General features: G+C 42.3%; 1 pseudogene; it reads left to right on the top strand.

Moving 5' to 3' along the window:
* Nucleotides 1-3,929: 3,929 nt before the first annotated feature.
* LOC111156905 lies at nt 3,930-10,025 on the top strand (annotated as a pseudogene).
* The last annotated feature ends 341 nt before the right edge of the window (nt 10,026-10,366 follow it).

The following is a 10,366-nucleotide window of genomic DNA, read 5'->3' as shown; positions in this document are numbered from 1 at the left end:
GTACCCCTCTCCCCATAGTGTTCCCTATTGGCAGAAAATAGAAATGTAGTTTGCAGGAATTTAGTAACTGCCTCAGAGCAAAATACAGAAGGTAGTTTAGTATCTGAGAGACAATACAAATTTAAGAGTACAACAATTTGTGTGATGTTATAAATGTTCCTTTGCTACCATATGCAACTGTTGTGAATACAACATCAATTTGTCACTTCCTTCGGAGCCACGAATTGGAACACAAAAACAAGCAAGAATGCTTGGCACTACTGGGAAATACTTCACTGTGAAAGAATCTGTTGCCTTCCTGCTTTCTGAAAAGAATTTGACAAGTTAACAAATTTGTCTTTTTCTAACCTAAGCACTTCTGCTTTTCAAATCTGCCCTCAACTCCAATAGGGTGTTGGCCTCCAGTATTGGCGGCGGAACAACCCACAAATTTTCATGGCGTTTTGACACAGTTGCCTTTTGTTTTGAGGATATAGGGCAAGCCATGTGAAGAAGGATTCCCCTGGGGTCCGAACAGGAGCAGATGTTTAGGGTTACAGGTTGTGCTATGCCGGGGCTGATGGTAGGATCCCAAGTGGCAGACACGCTCTCTAATATTAGGGTGTGTGTGTGTGTGTGTGTGTGTGTGTGTGTGTGTGTGTGTGTTATGCAGGGTTTGTGTTGTGCAGGGCAAGTCGAAAGCCTCAAGTCCAAGGCAGAAGTTCTTCTTTTCTGGATTTAAGAATAGTACTCCTCAAGGATACGCTGGCAGTGTGGGGGAACTAATGCCTCACAGGGAGAAATTTTGACCAATGAAAGATGGGAACCTATGGATAAATCCTTCCCTTTCCTCCCCCTGCCTTTCCCAAGATGATGCTGAGATGTCATTTATGTGGTTTCTCAGGGGCACAATCTCATGGTTTTGAGTGATCAGTTATTGGTGGCCAGCTTGCTAGATCTTCTTCATGTTGGTTCTTTCTCTTTCTCTGCCTCGCTGTCTTTGAGGCTCACTCCTGCTCCCTGGGACTGAATTCCCTGGTAAAATGCCCACAAATAAATCTGTGGCCTCAGGCTCTTTTTTCTGGGAACCTTGACTAGGACACTGTTAGCCCTCTGTGCATGCAAGCCATAATTGGAGAGTATTTGGGTTCTGGTAAAGAAGAGTGAGACGAGTTCTGTCAAGGAGAGCTGGGTCTAGGGTGAGGCATTCACTTCCAGGGGACACCCAGGTGGGCTGGCCTCAAGAAGAAGTGTCTCATCTTTGTGTCCCAGGAGATTCTCTTCCTCATATCCACCTGGCCTTGCTGGTGGAGGTTAGAGCAGAGACATCTGTCACTCCTGCATTAGGAGTCCCAGTCAGTTGGATGTAGCTAAAGAAACAGCACAAGCTTTCCTAGCAGCTGGCCAGTGTCCAGGAACTCCAAAATATAGAGGTTTGAGCAAATTGTGGTGGAGTATGTGGAACTTGCACTGTTACTGACGTTTTTCTCAATTCTTTTGTATAAGTAGATGAACAAGTTCACCATTGTTTTCTAGCCAAAATGATTTTCCTATAATTAGATTTCAAATGCAGAGAACCAAGTTAATCATTCTCCATGTGTGGCTCACTGTCACTGTTGGTTCTGGGACTCTTTTAGGCATTGATGCTTAGCTTTCTTTTAAATGGCATTTTATTTTATTATTATGTTCCTTTTCAAGTTTTCATGTAAATTCTACTCAGTTAACATATAGTGTAATATTGGTTCCAGGAGTAGAATTTAGTGAGTTATCACTTCCATACAACACCCAGGGCTTATCACAAGTGCCCTCCTTAATGCCCATCCCCCATCTAGCCCATCCCCAGCCCACCTTCCCTCCAACAACCCTCAGTTTGTTCTCTATAGTCAAGAGTCCTCTTAAATGTCATTTTAAGGGGCTCCTGAGCCCTTCAGCTCAGGGCATGATCCAAGGATCCTAGAATTGAGCCCTGTGTTGGGCTCGATGCTCAGCAGGAGGCCTGCTTCTCCCTCTTATACTACCCTTGCTTGTGTTCCCTCCCTCAATGTCTCTCTCTATCAAATAAATAAATAAATAAGATCTTTTAAAAATGTCATTTTCAAAACACTTTTTCATTTACCAGTTAATTTCTTTTAGGGGCACCTGGGTGGCTCAGTGAGTTAGGCATTGGATTCATGATTTCGGCTCAGGTTGTGAGACTGAGCCCCACATGGGGCTCTGTGCTTAGTGGGGATCTGCTGGAGATTCTCTCCCCTCTGCCCCTCCCCCAGCTCACTCTCTTTCTAAAAACAAAAAGTAATTTTGTTTAATTATAGAAAATTTAGGAATTTTAGTAAAATAGAAAAAATATCCAGGATGCTGGTTGGCTCAGTTGGTTAAGCATCTGCCTTCAGCTCAGGTCATGATCCCAGGGTCTTGGGATAGAATCCCACACCAATCTCCTTACTCAGTGAGGAGCCTGCTTCTCCCTCTGCCTGCTGCTCCCCCTGCTTGTGCTCTCTCGCTCTCTCTCTGACAAGTAAATAAATAAAATCTTTAAAAAAAAAAAAAAGGAAAAATATCCATAACCGTACACCTAAGTGGTACCATTGTTAACATTTTGATAAATGTTCTAGACCTTTCTCTATGCATTTTATGTTTTAGGATACATTGGGAGTATACTTTTAAATTTTCTATCATGCTTTTTTACTCAAGGTTATACCATGATCAGTTTGCAATGCCATTAAAAACTCTTTGTAAGGGACGCCTGGGTGGCTCAGTTGGTTGGGCGGCTGCCTTTGGCTCAGGTCATGATCCCGGTGTCCTGGGATCGAGTCCCACATCGGGCTCCTTGCTCGGTGGGGAACCTGCTTCTCCCTCTGCCTCTGCCTGCCTCTCTGTCTGCCTGTGCTCGCTCGCTCTCTCTCCCTCTGTCCCTGACAAATGAATAAATAAAATCTTTAAAAAAAAAAAAACTTTTTGTAAAATGGTAATCTGGGAATAATAAATAATAAACTATATCGACATCCAATGCTATGTTCATTTTAATATTATGATATATCGATACCATAATTTATTTCAGTAATTCCCTAGTGGTGAACACTTATTTTCTACTATGAAAAAGCCCTTGGGACACTTGGGTGGCTCAGTCAGTTAAGCATCTGCCTTCAGTTCAGGTCATGGCTTCAGGGTCCTGGGATGGAGCCCCCATCAGGCTCCCTGCTCAGCAGGGAGTTTTCTCCTCTTCCCTCATGCTCTCTCTCTCTTCTCTCAAATAAATAAAATCTTTTTTTAAAAAAGCCCTCAGTAACATCCTATAGTTGTATTTTTGCCAATTTGTGCTACTATTTCCTTCGATTACGTTTTTAGAATTATTATTATTATTATTATTATTATTATTTTAGAAGGTTTTGTTTTTAAGAAATCTCTATACCCAACACAGGGCTCAAACTCATAACTCTGAGATCAAGAGTCACATACTCTATGGACTGAGCCAGCCAGGTGCCCCTGGAATTACTGGGGTCAGAAGCCATGTATATTTTTAAGGATATTAACATGTTGCTAAACTGCCCTCTGGAAAGCGGACACCGCGTTGCTGATTCTGTTCTTTATTGTCTCCATTATGGATTTCAGTTCTGCCGTTTCAGAGTTGTTTCACCCCCTCCTTTTCCTTTTCATTCCATTGTTTCTCCATCTTAATCCATCCTATGCTTTTCTGAATCTGTTTCAAAGAGGTCAGTTACTTTGCATTCTTTTGAGGAGGTAAAACTTCCCAAACTGTTTTGTTTTCTTCTCTGATTCCTGTGGATTATCTTCATCTGAAATGATACCCCTTCTTTTGTTTGGATATTTTTCCATGGGCTTAATTTTATTATTTGTTGATTATTCTCAATATCCTCTGGGGAATAAGATTCACCCAGAGATCTCACTTGGTGTGTCTTTTGCCCTCATGCTCCTCTCTCTTCACCTAGGGCATGGTAAGGTCCGTGAGTCAGACCTACAGCGAATGGCTGGTTGGATGCATGCTGCTCTGGCCAGTTCAAGGAGTCTTCCCCGAAATGTGTCTGCTAGAAGGTGGCAGGATCTTCCATTTGTTGGCCATCACACCCTCTGAACAGATGTGGTTCCTCAAAGATTATCATCTCAAGCATGCAGTTCTCAAAGGCTCCTGCTCTCTCTCTGCCCTCACCTTAGAACTCTCCTTGAGAGGCAGTCACATCACAGCTTAGCTGAGCTTTATGTCAAATGGATCTCTAATTAGATCATATAAAGACATTTGCATTGTATTGCCTGGGTGGCTCAGTCAGTTAAGTGTTGGACTCTTGGTTCCAGCTAGGGTCATGATCTTAGGGTCCTGGGATCCAGCCCCACGTTGGGCTCTGTGCTGGGCATGGAACCTGCTTGGGATTCTCCCTCCCCACTCCCTGTGCCCCTGCTCACCCTCTCCCCCCACCCACATGTACACACACTCTCAAAAATGAAGTGAAATAAAATGAAATGAAATAAAATAAAGACATCTGGATTGAAAAGTGATGGAAATGATGCCCCTCTGTCTCTCTAGGGCTCAGTGTCTGTTGGGACTTGACAACCCATTTGTGCTTGCTCTCCAGCATCACTCCCCATTCTAAGCACTTGGCCAGCATTTCGTACTGTCCTCCAAAAAAACTTTACAAGGCAGCTAGGAGTCAGATTTTTCTGTCCCTGAACTTCATGGGGAAACAGAGGCATGGAGGGACATGGCGATTCATCTGCCTAGTTGATGAGCATCTATGGTTCCCTTACTTCTCCTCCAGTGCTTTCTGCCATGGTGTTATGCTGCCAGTTTGCCCATCCCTTGAGGTTAGTTGGGCTGCTGTGGAAGGTCAGTTTAGATGAGTCAAATATTCAAATATTTGAATTGCCTTGCTGCTGCTTAGAAAGTGCCCGGAATGTAGGCTTCCCTGCTGAGCATTTGAGGTGTGGTGCAGAATAAAACTGCGTACACCTAGCCCATCCCCCGAAGCTCTGAGTCATGTGTTTACCATTCAGGCTCCATCAGTCTTAATCCACTCCATCCTCAGTGACAGCTTAGTCAGTATGAAGTGCTTCTAATAATAGCAGTGGAGGAACATACACAATACCTGTAATCTTGAAGGTGCTTTAGAAAACTATGCGCTGCCGTTTCTGTGTCTGGTCATAATGTTAACATTACATCTGGAACCTTCTTCGCATGGTGACATAGACAGACATATTTAGTAATTGGGAAGTCATGGGGTTATACTTGAGAGGTCTAGCGGAGAGTTTAATCAGCCCCAGCTAACCACCTTGGACACCTCACCTGTCACGAACTTGCACTTCTAGGAGAATGGAAACCAGCGTTTACTAAGCATGTTTTAAGAATCTTTTGGTTTCCATGGAATTTAGAACTATAATGGTCCAGCAGGTGTAGAGGGGAGCCAGCTGTGAAAGGGTTAATAGGTCAGGTGACCTAAGGGCTAATATTAGAAACTCCGAAGGTGATCATCTGTTGGACTTACAGAAATAGAAGCTGGTAGGAAAAAGAAAGAAGGAAAGAATGAGAGGCAGCGAGACAGAGAGAAAAATATCTCCTTGACATGTTTCAGGAAAGGGGCCATTTAAAGTATTGATTGAAGAGATCCTGAGGCTGGTGGGTTCCCAGGAGGTGAGGAGAGTAAATAAGACAATTTGCTGGCAAAAGAAAATCAGCTACACTGTTGTGGGATACAGAAGGACTGGGAAGCTAGCTTTAGCCTGCCTCATTCTGCTATTGCGATGTGGTCCTTTGCCCAGAGCTACCTTTCAAGTATGAAAGGCTGAGACAGACACAGTGGGGTTTGGAGAAGGAGGATGATGACAGGGAGAGAGGAAGAAAGAATCTGAGATGGGCTAATTTCTTCAAGTTCCTGAAACAGAAGTACACATAAACATATACATTTAAGCATCTGTGACCCTTCCAGGAGAAAATTCCGATTCCATGATTTCACTCCATGAATAAATCCACTTTGTCATTTATTTTGATGAATAAAATGTTATTCATGGACTCAAGTTTATTTAGAAACCTTTTACTATTTTACAATCTCATGGATTTGAAGACAACATAAAACCTGTTCTCTGTAGAAGCTTCTCATTTTGATCTCCACATTATGACAGTTCAGTTGCTAGTCAATCATGCAAAGAAGGAAAATCTTTTGAGAATGTGCCTAAACCATCGTAACGTTTAGTATACTGGTCGTACTTCTGCAGGGGAATATACTCAGCATCAAAAGAATTGCAGAGGGTAGGGCACTTTTGGGTTTTGCTTCCATCTTCTTCAGCCATAATTTTCGAGGAGTGCCATGCTAAGTCATAAAATCAGAATTACACACTAAATTGTACTCACAGACTTGGATATGATTACAGAGGTTTCTGAAGTGACTAAATATTTTCATTAAGTGGCTAAATTGTGTATTTTTTTTCCTTCACATTTATATTATAAAAATTTGCAAACATCAGAAAAGGTGAAGGACTCCTCCAATAAACACTCATATATCTGCTTTTTAGATTCAGTAATAGTTAATATTTTGCTTTATTTGCTTTTTCTTTCTCTGGACATTATATATATTTATAACCTTTGAAATTAAGTAGTAGTTATCATGATATTTTGCTCCTAAATACTTCACCAAGCTTGACACTTTGTCATGCCATTAGAGAATGAGACTTTTTGAAGGTAAAGCCAAGTTTTGTTTAGAAAAGGTGGGCAAGAGGAATTGTCAGCATAACTTCTGGTAACGGAGGTTTCTAGCACTTAGCTAATTCTCACATTGATTTTTCTCATACATGGTGCCATTTTATGAACCATGCATAATAAATTCCATCTTGGTAGTTCTGGTTTCGATAATTTCAAGAGACAAAGCAAATCCACTTTAATTCTGTACCTTTATGTCCATTTTCTTCATTGTTTCCTTCAAAAACATATCTCGGTTACAATGTTCTCTTGCACACACTAGAAGACAGAACTTGCTTTTTTCCTCCCAATATAGGACGCACTAGAATTATTTTGTAATATGTATTTGGGTGTGCTAAGGAGAAAGTTAGAGAGCTCTTTAACAGAGTTAAGATCTCCTTTAAGATTTTTCCTTATTTTGCCTGGGACTCGAATCACCTTGCAAGGTGGAGGATGTTAAACATCACGTTAATACTTGCTGGTGATTATGAGACATTAATGTATACGCTACTTCACAATAATGGTTACCTTCTGCAGAAAAATAATTATATTCCTTTAATGTACTCATAATATCTCTGCAATTTTTTAAAATTATTCATTTATTTATTTCACAGAGAGAGAGATCACAAGCAGGCAGAGAGGCAGACAGAGAGAGAGGGGGAAGCAGGCCCCCTCCTGAGCAGAGAGCCCGATGTGGGGCTCGATCCCAGGACCCTGAGATCATGACCTGAGCTGAAGGCAGAGGCTTAACCCACTGAGCCACCCAGGCGCCCCATCCCTGCAATTTTTAACTGCTGTTTTGTTCCCAGCCCATCTTGTACACAAGTGCAAATCTTCATACCAGTTAATCAGTGGCTAGATTATAGATTATAGAAATTATTCATTAGAAAGCTATAGATGTCCTGCATTTGTTTCAGAACAAACCAGAGAATTTAATTCAAAGTTCTAAAAAAAAAAATAGTTATAAAAAAATTTTGACAGATGGGACACCTGGATGGCTCAGTCGTGGGCGTCTGCCTTTGGCTCAGGTCATAATCCTGGGGTCCTTGGATCAAGCCCCACATCAGGCTCCCTGCTTGGTGGGAGGCCTGCTTTCCCTCTCCTGGTTCCCCTGCTCGTGTTCCTACTATCGCTGTGTCTCTCTTTGTCAAATAAATAAATAAAATCTTTAAAAAAAAATAAAAAAAAATTTAGACAGATAGATGGGATATGAATGAAATGAACCGGCTATAAATGACACTCTTGAATATGTCAAAGTACTCTCTGGCACTTTTCCTTCTTTTTATCAGCCTCCTCTCCTTCACAACAGGTCAATGTGTGGCACCCATGACAAAGCCTCAACAATATTGGTCTAAAATTGGACAAAAGCTATTGTAATTGGATAATAATGATCTATAAAACAGTGAGAGCTTGTTGTTTTAGGTAAAAAATAGTTAAACTATGTGTCAAGTCCCCGGGAACCTGTGTGTCCTGCGGCAATTCATGTAGGCAGACGTTCTAGTCCAGTGGTTCTCAAAGCTCAGGGTGCCCAAGGATGACAGTGTGCCTGCAAACATGTTTATTTCTTGATCCTGATCTTAGAGGCTCTGATTTGGCAGATCAGGTGTGGAGCCCAGGAACCTACATTCTGTTCAGTTCCCCATGTGATTCTGATGCAGGCCGTGATGGAACATGCTTTGACTTATATTGTTACTGGCACCTAAGATGCCAAGAGGATGGGTCACAGCTAAGCCCGATCCATTGTATGTAAGCTGACTTAATACTTGTCTTCGCTGGTTGACCAGGGCTAATGGTCCTCATTGCATCCCAGATCAGTCACTGTTCAGAAGGAACAAAGGACTGGTATGCTGTAAATAACAGTCATTGTGTGGGCTGACTCTGAAAAGGAGACTTTGTTCCCCTGTCAGCTCTGAAACAAACTTACATGAGAGGACACCTGGGCAGTAGTGTTTAAACAAAACTCTATGTGTGTGTGTGTGTGTGTGTGTGTGTATGCACACGTGCATGGGCATAGCTATTAGACCCAAGGTTAGTATTTCAAGGGACTACCCCACACTTCTGATAAAGTTCAGCTACAACGTGACATATGCACTCACAAAAATCATCATGCTATGCACAACAGTGCAAGAAAAACCACAGGGTTTATGGGAAAAGATGGGATCAGAGAGACAATACTCCAAAACTTTAACAGTGACACATTAAAGAAAAAGGTATAGGAACCTAATAAAAATTCTAGCACAGTTTTATACGTGTTAAATGGTCAAGAAATTCATAAGTAGCCTCATAACTTGAGAAATTCATAAGCAAACAGAAAAAAGGGTATAGAACTGGAGAAAAAGAAGGTTCCCGCTGTGCCAGAAATCAAGACAAAGAAAAGGAATATTGCAGAGCTGAAGATCAAGCACCTGAGAAATTTGCCCAAAAGATGCCTCAAAATGCAAGAGGAAGCTTATCTATGAAAAAGCTAAGCACCATAATAGGGAAAATTGGAGCATGCACAGAAGAAAGATTTGAATTGTGAGGATGGCAAGAAAAGTGAGCAGCATCTTTTTTTTTTTTTTTTTTTTTTTTAAGATTCTATTTATGGGGTGCCTGGGTGCTCATTTGGTTAAGTGTCTGCCTTCATCTCTAGTTATGATCTCGGGGTCCTGGGATCAAACCCCAATGTTCAGCAGGGAGCCTGCTTCTCCCTCTGCCCCTCCCCCTGTTTGCACTTTCTCTCAAGGATAAAGAGAGAGAGAGTGAGCAGGGGGCAGGCAGAGGGAGAGGGAGAAGCAGACTCCCCACTGAGCAGGGAGCCAAGATTATGACCTGAGCCAAGGGCAGATGCTTAACCGACTGAGCCACCCAGGTGCCCTGTAAAGTGAGCAACTTCTGTGTAACTGTGGGACCCAAATGGGCATCTGTTTTCAGGATCAGAGGTATCAATGGTGTGAGCCCAAAGATCCAAAAGGTCTTCACCTGCGTCAGCTCTTCAGGGGCACCTCTGTGAAGCTCAGTAACGCTTCTGTTAACATGTTTAGGATGGTGGAGCCTTAATCTGCATGGGGTACCCAAGCCTGAAATCAGTAAATGAATTCCCTCCCAGTGTGGTCACAGCAAAATCAATGAAACAGTCAATTGTCCTGACAGATAACACTCTGATTGCTCCAGCTCTTGGTAAATAGGGCACCAGTTGCATGGAGGATCTTATTCATGACATCTGTACCGCTGGACAATGCTTAGAGAGAGAAGGAACTTTCTGTGGCCCTTCTAATTATCTTCTCCATGAGGTAGAATGAAGAGAAAGATTACAGATTTTGTAGAAGGTGGAGATGCTGCCAACAGGGAAGACCAGATCAATTGTCTTGTTAGAAGGTTGAGCTAAGGGCGCCTGGGTGGCTCAGTGGGTTAAGCCGCTGCCTTCAGCTCAGGTCATGATCTCAGGGTCCTGGGATCGAGTCCCGCATCGGGCTCTCTGCTCAGCAGGGAGCCTGCTTCCCTTCCTCTCTCTCTGTCTGCCTCTCTGCCTACTTGTGATCTCCGTCTGTCAAATAAATAAATAAAATCTTAAAAAAAAGGAAATTCACAAGTAACCCAATAAACATGGCCTTAAAAATACTTCAAATTTGAGGACATAGGTATTGAAAGGGTTGCAGCTTGTGATTCACTGTTAAGTGGTGGGAAGGTAGGTTATCTAAGCTCAGAGGAAAGAGTGTAAGAGCAGAT

Source organism: Enhydra lutris, unplaced genomic scaffold, assembly GCF_002288905.1.
Source record: "Enhydra lutris kenyoni isolate GAN:26980312 unplaced genomic scaffold, ASM228890v2 scaffoldscaffold50, whole genome shotgun sequence".
Lineage (NCBI taxonomy): Eukaryota > Metazoa > Chordata > Mammalia > Carnivora > Mustelidae > Enhydra > Enhydra lutris.
Note: the sequence above shows the minus strand (reverse complement) of the source record. Positions and strands in the feature narration are given on the sequence as shown.